Source organism: Balaenoptera physalus, assembly GCF_965194825.1.
Source record: "Balaenoptera physalus genome assembly, chromosome: X".
Lineage (NCBI taxonomy): Eukaryota > Metazoa > Chordata > Mammalia > Artiodactyla > Balaenopteridae > Balaenoptera > Balaenoptera physalus.
The window spans coordinates 99674367-99685495 of record NC_138903.1 but is presented as its reverse complement, the minus strand read 5'-3'; positions in this window follow the sequence as shown (position 1 = coordinate 99685495).

Genomic DNA, 11129 nt, shown 5'->3' with positions numbered 1-11129 from the left:
TTTACGTTTCTTTCCCTGTAATTGATTTCTAATCTCATAGCGTTGTGGTCAGAAAAGATCCTTGATATGATTTCAATTTTCTTAAATTTACCGAGGCTTGATTTGTGACCCAAGATGTGATCTATCCTGGAGAATGTTCTGTGTGCACTTGAGAAGAACGTGTAATCTGCTGTTTTTGGATGGAATGTCCTATAAATATCAATTAAATCTATCTGGTCTATTGTGTCATTTAAAGCTTCTGTTTTCTTACTTATTTTCATTTTGGATGATCTGTCCATTGGTGTAAGTGAGGTGTTAAAGTCCCCCAGTATTTTTGTGTTACTGTCGATTTCCTCTTTTATAGCTGTTAGCAGTTGCCTTATGTATTGAGGTGCTCCTATGTTGGGTGCATATATATTTATAATTGTTATATCTTCTTCTTGGATTGATCCCTTGATCATTATGTGGTGTCCTTCCTTGTCTCTTGTAACATTCTTTATTTTAAAGTCAATTTTATCTGATATGAGTATAGCTACTCCAGCTTTCTTTTGATTTCCATTTGCATGGAATATCTTTTTCCATCCCCTCACTTTCAGTCTGTATGTGTCCCTAGGTCTGAAGTGGGTCTCCTGTAGATAGCATATAGATGGGTCTTGTTTTTGTATCCATTCAGCAAGCCTGTGTCTTTTGGTTGGAGCATTTAATCCATTCACGTTTAAGGTAATTATCAATATGTATGTTCCTATGACCATTTTCTTAATTGTTTTGGGTTTGTTTTTGTAGGTCCTTTTCTTCTCTTCTGTTTCCCACTTAGAGAAGTTCCTTTAGCATTTGTTGTAGAGCTGGTTTGGTGGTGCTGAATCCTCTTAGCTTTTGCTTGTCTTTAAAGCTTTTGATTTCTCCATCAAATCTGAATGAGATCCTTGCCAGGTAGAGTAATCTTGGTTGTAGGTTCTTCCCTTTCTTCACTTTAAGTATATCATGCCACTCCCTTCTGGCTTGTAGAGTTTCTGCTGAGAAATCAGCTGTTAACCTTATGGGAGTTCCCTTGTATGTTATTTGTCGTTTTTCCCTTGCTGCTTTCAATAATTTTTCTTTGTCTTTAATTTTTGCCACTTTGATTACTATGTATCTCGGCGTGTTTCTCCTTGGGTTTATCCTGTATGGGACTCTCTGCCCTTCCTGGACTTGGGTGGCTATTTCCTTTCCCATGTTAGGGAAGTTTTCGACTATAATCTCTTCAAATATTTTCTCTGGTCCTTTCTCTCTCTCTTCTCCTTCTGGTACCCCTATAATGCGAATGTTGTTGCGTTTAATGTTGTCCCAGAGGTCTCTTAGGCTGTCTTCATTTCTTTTCATTCTTTTTTCTTTAGTTTGTTCCGCAGCAGTGAATTCCACCATTCTGTCTTCCAAGTCACTTATCCGTTCTTCTGCCTCAGTTATTCTGCTATTGATTCCTTCTAGTGTAGTTTTCATTTCAGTTATTGTATTGGTCATCTCTGTTTGTTTGTTCTTTAATTCTTCTAGGTCTTTGTTAATCATTTCTTGCATCTTCTCAATCTTTGCCTCCATTCTTATTCCGAGGTCCTGGATCATCATCACTATTATTATTCTGAATTCTTTTTCTGGAAGGTTGCCTATCTCCACTTCATGTAGTTGTTTTTCTGGGTTTTTTTTCTTGCTCCTTCATCTGGTATATAGCCCTCTGCCTTTTCATCTTGTCTCTCTTCCTGTAGATGTTGTTTTTGTTCCACAGGCTGAAGGATTGTAGTTTTTCTTGCTTCTGCTGTCTGCCCTCTGGTGGTTGAGGCTATCTAAAAGGCTTGATGGGAGGCTCTGGTGGTGGGTAGAGCTGACTGTTGCTGTGGCAGTCAGAGCTCCATAAAACTTTAATCCACTCGACTGTTGATGAGTGGGGCTGGATTCCCTCCCTGTTGGTTGTTTTACCTGAGGCAACCCAACACTGGAGCCTACCTGGGCTCTTTGGTGGGGCTAATGGCAGACTCTGGGAGGGCTCACGCCAAGGAGTACTTCCCAGATCCTCCGCTGCCAGTGTCCTTGTCCCCACGGTGAAACAGAGCCAGTCCCCGCCTCTGCAGGAGACCCTCCAACACTAGCAGGTAGGTCTGGTTCCATCTCCCCCGGGGTCACTGCTCCTTCCCCTGGGTCCTGATGCGCACACTGTTTTGTATGCGCCCTCCAAGAGTGGGGTCTCTGTTTCCCCCAGTCCTGTCGAAGTCCTGCAATCAATTCCCACTAGGCTTCAAAGACTGATTCTCTATGAATTCCTCCTCCCGTTGCCGGACCCCCAGGTTGGGAAGCCTGACATGGGGCTCAGAACCTTCACTCCAGTGGGTGGACTTCTGTGGTATAAGTGTTCGCCAGTCTGTGGGTCACCCACCCAGCAGTTATGGGATTTGATTTTACTGTGATTGTGCCCCTCCTCCCGTCTCACTGTGGCTTCTCCTCTGTCCTTGGACATGGGGTATCCTCCTTGGTGAAGTCCAGTGTCTTCCTGTCGATGATTGTCCAGCAGCCAGTTGTGATTCTGGTGCTCTCGCAAGAGGGAGTGAGAGCATGTCCTTATACTCCGCCATCTTTGTTAATCCCTTCTTTTAATCTTTTGGGAGGTCTGAATGTCTTCTGCCAGCGTTCAGTGGGTGTTCTATAGGAGCAGTTCCACGTGTAGATGTATTTCTGATGTATCTGTGGGGAGGAAGGTGATCTTCGCGTCTTACTCTTCCGCCATCTTCCCAAAGGTCTTAGGAGTGTTTTCTAATCCCTGTTTTGTGGAAAACACTGGATTTTCCCTTAACCTGGAAATTAGATGCTGACCCATTTCTCCATGTTGTCATTTGCACATAGGTAGTTCTAAAAAGAAGCTCTTGTTTTAAAATTCAGGAGTTCCTCCAACTTACAAAGGTCTTCCCTTGAATTGCAATCTGTTGCTGTGCTCCCAAATTAGGAATTCAAAAATGTGGTATTTGTGGTTTGTGAGTTTGGGGGTATGTGGGTGTGTGGGGAAGGAAGAAAGAAAGGTGGTAAGAAGGAATTCATAGAAGAAGCGGATCCATTCTCTAGCCCCTTCTATCACCTACATGTTCCCGAGAAGAAACTATACAACAAATGAGGAGGTGGTGGTAGAGGCTCCTTCTGAACATTTCCTCTAATCATCAAAATGTTCGTTGAGTGCCTACTATGTGGTCTTCATCTGAAAAGCCAGAGGGGATTTTTATCAGTAGAGGAAAACATTTACCTACTGAGAGAAAAATGTTGATGTCAAGCTGTTAATTTAGCTAAATAAAAAAATGACATCCAATTTGATTCTACTTGGAAGGTTCCTGTTTGTGACGTATGCTTGACAAAGCCTATTCTCAGCAGGTCAGTCTGGAGCTACTGTTAGCCATATCCCCACATTTATCATGCATCCAGCCAGCTAGATGTGGGGAATATACTGTAATATTTCAGAAGGATTGCCAGTATAAATTAGGCCTCTATACCAAGCTCAACTCTAAGGGATTCCACCAGCTGTGCATGTAATCATGGATTGATAGTTACTAAAGGCCCAGATGAAGTCAAGGGAATAAGACTCTACCCAAAGCTCTGGAGATAGAGCTCTCCCAAGGTTTGCAATGTATCTGTGGAGATAGAAGTGGTGACTGCAGAAGAAATGGACATGGCCCTACCCAGCCACAGGAAGGTTGCAGCTGAACTACCTAATTTCATTCATTTTTTCCACATTCATTGATCACCTGTTCTATGCCAATCACTGGGCTAGGTGTTAGGGATGAAGAGATGAATAAGATATGCTGCCCTTGCACAACTTGCAGATGCACTTCGGATAAATGGTCACTTAAACACATCATTGCAATGTGATATAACAAAAGTTCAAAGTACAGTGACAATAGGAGTAGGAGAAAAGGCACAAAGATGAGACACGAGGATAATTGACCAAATACAGTGGTGATTTGGCTCTGTGAGGAAAGAATGGGGTCCAGTTCTGTTTTATTCACCATGGAACCTCTATAATTTTTCAGGAATGATGATAGATTCCTCTGTAATTCATTCACTCATTCATCCATCCATCTGGCCTATTCTGTGCCAAACACTACACAAGGTACCAGTGATTTAAAGATAAATATAGTATCTGCCTTTGAAGAGTTCACAATATAATGAGAAAGAAAAACTAATGAACAAATATTTAGACGGATCATTGAGGTAGTACTGTGGATAACGGACTGTAGGAATACCTCTGGAGATAATTGCAATAGATGAAGGATGCTAATATCCTAAACTGAGGCAGTAATATTAAGAATGAGTATAAGGGAAAGATAAAGATACTTATAACATATAAGTGATGTGATGTAATAAATGATTGGAGTGGTTTTAGGGGATGGTGAGAAGGAAAAATGAAAATTGAGGTTGAATGAATTCTAGGTTTCTAGCTTGGGTGATTGGATACTGTCATTAATATATAGAGAGATAATTCAAAAGGAAAAACAGATCTGGAGCAAGAGTTAGGAGAGGATATTAAGAGTTCAATGACAGAGCTGTTGAGTTTTGTGTTTTTGTGGGATATAAAGGTGCAGATGCCCACTAAGCTTTTTAGATATTTGAGTCTTTTTTTTTGTATTTATTTTATTTATTTATTTATTTATTTAGGCTGTATGGGTCTTTGTTGCTGCATGCAGGCCTTCTCTAGTTGTGGTGAGCGGGGGCCACTCTTCATTGCGGTGCATGGGCTTCTCATTGCGGTGACTTCTCTTGTTGTGGAGCACAGGCTCTAGGTGCGTGGGCTTCAGCAGTTGCAGCACACGGGCTCAGTAGTTGTGACTTGTGGGCTCTAGAGCGCAGGCTCAGTAGTTGTGGCACACGGGCTCAGTTGCTCCACGGCATGTGGGATCTTCCTGGACCAGGGCTCAAACCTGTGTCTCCTGCATTGGCAGGCCGACTCTCAACCACTGTGCCACCAGGGAAGCCCTAGATATTTGAGTCTTATGCTGAGGAAATACATCTGAGTTAGAGATAAAATATAGAAGTCTTTAGCCTACTTGTAATAGTTAAAGCTGTTGGAGTGAGTAAGATCACCCAAGAAGATTATGTAGCATGGGAAGAAAACCTGAGGAGATAGCAATACATAAATGTTGAGGAAAAGGGAGAAGCAGTGGAGGACACTAAGAAAATCTCCATATTCAATATTCTCTATAAAATTCTCTTTTACTCTGGAAAAAGAGATAGGGTAGTAGCTAGTAGGAGCCAGTGATTCTCTGCATAACTTAGGATTCAGCACTGCTGTTCATGTTCAGTTCATGGCTCAGTGTATACCCCAGTGCTTCAGTCCTCTCTCATAGGTCTGCCATGAGTGACTCTGATTCTTAGCATGTGTGAATATTGTGGGGAGACAGGTTGAACCCAGGGGCCAACCCTGAGAATTTTTCTGATTGAAGGGTTTTGTTTTGGTTTTTTTTGCCACAAATGTTTTCCCCTGGAAAATAAATCTCAAAAGTGAGATGATGGGAAGAGGAAACTATGACTCCAGTGGAAGAGGAATGGGGGTGGGTAAAAGGTGAGAGCCATCTGGATGTCTGAAGAAAAAAACACTTCAGTCATTCAAAGGCTGGATTACACAGGTTTTAGTTGCCAAACCTCTATTGAACATGTAAACAATCAGGTATGATATAATCATTTCATGCATTACTATCCTCTCTGAATAATTGATATCTCTTTAGCAAACTTGGGCCTTCCCCAAGTGAAATTTTTCCATTGGAATTTCAGTAGAACATGATTATGTTCACACCGTGTTCTTCACCAGGAGGTACTATTGGTTAGGACAAATCATTTGAATGTAATTATTTTAACTTATGGAGGTATAAAGTGTACACAATAAAATTCACGATCCTTAAGTGTCAGTTCAATGAGTTTTGACAATTGTGTATATCCAGGTCAGATCAAGTTTATCATCCACTCCCATTTCCCCTAGGTATCTTTGCATAGGGCTCCCAGGACCATTCTCCATTGATTAAGGGCTTCTCACTGGCTCGAGTCTTTGACTCATCTCTCCAAAATGCAGAGGTCAGGGTGTGCCTGATACTTGACCCATTCTCTTCTAGTCTGCATGCCTGGATTACTTAATCTTGATGGGCTCAGTGGTCAGTCTTGCCTCACTACAGCCTTTTCATTCTGCCCACAGCAACCAAAATGCTTTTTAAAAAATTATATATGTGGCTTGCACACTATTTCTATAATCATGCTACTATATAAAATAGGTAGACCCTCCTTTTTCTCTTTCATAGCACCATGGCTCTTTTCTTCATAGCATTTAACACCACCTATAATGATATTTTTTACCTTTGTATCTCTAACACCTAGCACAGTGGCTATCACACAGGAGTCTTTAAATAATTATTTGTTGACTGAACACATTAATTCAATAATTATTAACAAGTTGGTCTGTCTATATTGACTCTTGCCCTCCTCCTATCCAGTTGCAAGTCTACAGAGTGATCTTTGAAAAATGTATAGTTTATCCTGTTACTCATCCTGTCAGAAACCCTTCAATAGTTTTACGTTTGAACAAACTTCAAATATGTTAATGTTACTGCTTTACTCAGGATAGACTTTTGCACTATGGTAACAAATTAATCCCAAACTCTCAACATGACCTATTTATTGATCACTATATGTTTCTGATGTAGGTGTGGGAAAGGAGAAGGGGGCCTACAACACACCACACAGTCATTCAGGGAGCTAGGAAGCTGGAGGCATCATCTTGTAGCTGAACCATCTAGAGTATAAATACATTATATTTCAGATACTTCATCTGTTCTTCACAAATTGTTTCTCTACTACTAGGCTTTAGTAACCCTGAGAGAACTAAGCCCTAATGCTGCAAGGCAACGGTTGAGTGTATAATCCATAAACTTCTATGCATCTGTATTCATTATGTACCATCTTTGGGAGAATTGAAAAAATAGTCATGCAAATCTGTGGTTCAGATGAGGAACATTGGTTAAGAAAGGCTGCAAGTTTAGGAGCGTTCCTGGCACATAGTAGGTCGTGGATGTATGTCTCTGTCTTTTTAAATTAAGGGTACCTGTAAATTTTGAAGAGATCTTGTAGATCATCTAATCTAGTAGTTCTTAACCCTGGCTATGCATTAGAATCACTTGAAGAACTTCTTAAAATTTTAGATTCTTAAACTCCATTTCTAGAGATTCTGATTCAATACATCTGGCGAGGAGTGGGGGGTGGGGAAAATATGTATTTTTAAACAACACCCTCAGGTGATTTTGATACAGCCATTTACTTACTGCTTTGGCTGATGGGCAGGCATTTGAGTATCACATTTCATTTTCACATGGAGTAGGCTTTGTCCCTTAAATGCAGAACATAATTCAGAGGAAGAAGTTAGTTGTTGTTGTTGTTGTTTTTTTCTTGGAGTGCAAACACTTTTACCCTTTTGGTTTATAAATTCTTTTTTTTTTTTAAATTATTTATTTATTTATTTTTGGCTGTGTTGGGTCTTCGTTTCTGTGCGAGGGCTTTCTCTAGTTGCAGCAAGCGGGGGCCACTCTTCATCGCGGTGCACGGGCCTCTCACTATCGCGGCCTCTCTTGTTGCGGAGCACAGGCTCCAGACGCGCAGGCTCAGTAATTGTGGCTCACGGGCCCAGCCACTCTGCGGCATGTGGGATCTTCCCAGACCAGGGCTCGAACCCGCATCCCTTGCATTGGCAGGCAGATTCTCAACCACTGCGCCACCAGGGAAGCCCCTACCCTTTTGGTTTAAAAACAATTCCTGAGGACCTACAAGATGGCAGAGGAGTAAGATGTGGAGATCACCTTCCTCCCCACAAATACATCAAAAATATATCTACATGTGGAACAACTCCTAAGAACACCTACTGGATGCTGGCAGAAGACCTCAGACTTCCCAAAAGGCAAGAAATTCCCCATGTACCTGGCCGTGTGGCTGACAGGGTCTTGGTGCTCCGGCAAGGTGTCAGACCTGAGCCTCTGAGTGGGAAGGCCAAGTTCAGGACATTGGACCACCAGAGACCTCCGGGTCCCGTGTAATATCAATCAGCGAGAGCTCTCCTAGAGATCTCCATCTCAATGCTAAGACCCAGCTCCACTCAACAATCAGCAAGCTCCTGTGCTGGACACCCCATGCCAAACAACTAGCAAGACAGGAACACAACCCCACCCATTAACAGAGAGGCTGCCTAAAATCATACTAAGTTCACAGACACCTCAAAACACACCACCAGACATGGTCCTGCCCACCAGAAAGACAATATCCAACCTCATCCACCAGAACACAGGCACCAGTCTCCTCCACCAGGAAGCCGAAACAACCCACTGAACCAAACTTAGCCACTGGGGGCAGACACCAAAAACAATGGGAACTACAAACCTGCAGCCTGCAAAAAGGAGACCCAAACCACAGTAAGTTAAGCAAAATGAGAAGACAGAGAAAGACGCAGCAGATGAAGGAGCAAGGTAAAAACCCACCAGAACAAACAAATAAAGAGGACATAAGCAGTCTACCTGAAAAAGAATTCAGAGTAATGATCGTAAAAATGATCCAAAATCTTGGAAATAGAATGGGGAAAATACAAGAAATGTTTAACAAGGATCTAGAAGAACTAAGGAGCAAACAAACAATGATGAACAACACAATAAATGAAATTAAAAATTCTCTAGACGGAATCAATAGCAGAATAACTGAGGCAGAAGAACGGATAAGTGACCTGGAAGATAAAATAGTGGAAATAACTACCGCAGAGCAGAATAAAGAAAAAGGAATGAAAAGAATTGAGGACAGTCTCAGAGACTTCTGGGACAACATAAAATGCACCGACATTCGAATTATAGGGGTCCCAGGGGAAGAAGAGAAAAAGAAAGATACTGAGAAAATATTTGAAGAGATTATAGTTGAAAACTTCCCTAATATGGGAAAGGAAATAGTCAACCAAGTCCAGGAAGCACAGAGAGTCCCATACAGGATAAATCCAAGGAGAAACACACCAATACACATATTAATCAAACTATCAAAAATTAAATACAAAGAAAAAATATTAAGAGCAGCAAGGGAAAAGCAACAGCTAACATACAAGGGAATCCCCATAAGGTTAACAGCTGATCTTTCAGCAGAAATTCTGCAAGCCAGAAGGGAGTGGCAGGATGTATTTAAAGTGATGAAAGGGAAAAAACCTACAACCAAGATTACTCTACCTGGCAAGGATCTCATTCAGATTCGACAGAGAAACCAAAAGCTTTACAAACAAGCAAAAGCTAAGAGAATTCAGAACCACCAAACCAGCTCTAACAACAAATGCTAAAGGAATTTCTCTAGGCAGGAAACACAAGAGACGGAAAAGACGTACAATAACAAACCCAAAACAATTAAGAAAATGGTAATAAGAACATAATATCGATAATTACTTTAAATGTAAATGGATTAAATGCTCCAAACAAAAGACATAGACTGGCTGAATGGATACAAAAACAAGACCCATATATATGCTGTCTACAAGAGACCCACTTCAGACCTAGGGACACATACAGACTGAAAGTGAGGGGATGGAAAAAGATATTCCATGGAAATGGAAATCAAAAGAAAGCTGGAGTAGCAATTCTCATATCAGACAAAATAGACTTTAAAACAAAGACTATTACAAGAGACAGAGAAAGACATTACATAATGATCAAGGGATCAATCCAAGAAGAAGGTATAACAATTGTAAATATTTATGCACCCAACATAGGAGCACCACAATACATAAGGCAAATGCTAACAGTCATAAAAGGGGAAATCGACAGTAACACAATCATAGTAGGGGACTTTAACACCCCACTTTCACCAATGAACAGATCATCCAAAATGAAAATAAATAAGGCAACACAAGCTTTAAATGATACATGAAACAAGATGGACTTAATTGATATTTATAGGACATTCCATCCTAAAACAATAGAATACACTTTCTTCTCAAGTGCTCATGGAACATTTTCCAGAATAGATCATACCTTGGGTCACAAATCAAGCCTTGGTAAACTTAAGAATATTGAAATTATATCAAGTATCTTTTCCAACCACAATGCTATGAGACTAGATATCAATTACAGGAAAAAATTTGTAAAAAATACAAACACATGGAAAATAAACAATATGCTACTATATAACCAAGAGATCACTGAAGAAATCAAAGAGGAAATGAAAAAATACCTAGAAACAAATGACAATGAAAACACGACGGCCCAAAACCTATGAGATGCAGCAAAAGCAGTTCTAAGAGGGAAGTTTATAGCAAGACAATCGTACCTCAGGAAATAAGAGACATCTCAAATAAACAACCTAACCTTAAACCTAAAGCAATTAGAGAAAGAAGAACAAATATAACCCAAAGTTAGCAGAAGGGAAGAAATCATAAAGATCAGATAAGAAATAAAAAGAAATGAAGGAAACGATAGCAAAGATCAATAAAACTAAAAGATGATTCTATGAGAAGATAAACGAAATTGATAAACCGTTATCCAGACCCATCAAGAAAAAAGGTAGAAGACTCAAATCAATAGACTTAGAAACAAAAAAGGATAAGTAGCAACTGACACTGCAGAAATACAAAGGATCATGAGAGATTACTACAAGCAATTATATGCCAATAAAATGGACAACCTGGAAGAAATAGACAAATTCTTAGAAAAGCACAACCTTCCGAGACTGAACCAGGAAGAAATAGAAAATGTAAACAGACCAATTATAAGCACTAAAATTGAAACCATGATTAAAAATCTTCCAACAAACAAAAGCCCAGCACTAGATGGCTTCACAGGTGAATTCTATCAAACATTTAGAGAAGAGTCAACACGTATCCTTCTCAAACTCTTCCAAAATATAGCAGAGGGAGGAACACTCCCAAACTCATTCTACGAGGCCACCATCACCCTGATACCAAAACCAGACAAAGATGTCACAAAAAAAGAAAACTACAGGCCAATATCACTGATGAGCATAGATGCAAAAATCCTCAACAAAATACTAGCAAACAGAATCCAGCAGCACATTAAAAGGATCATACACCATGATCAAGTGGGGTTTTTCCCAGGAATGCAAGGATTCTTCAATATAAGCAAATCAATCAATGT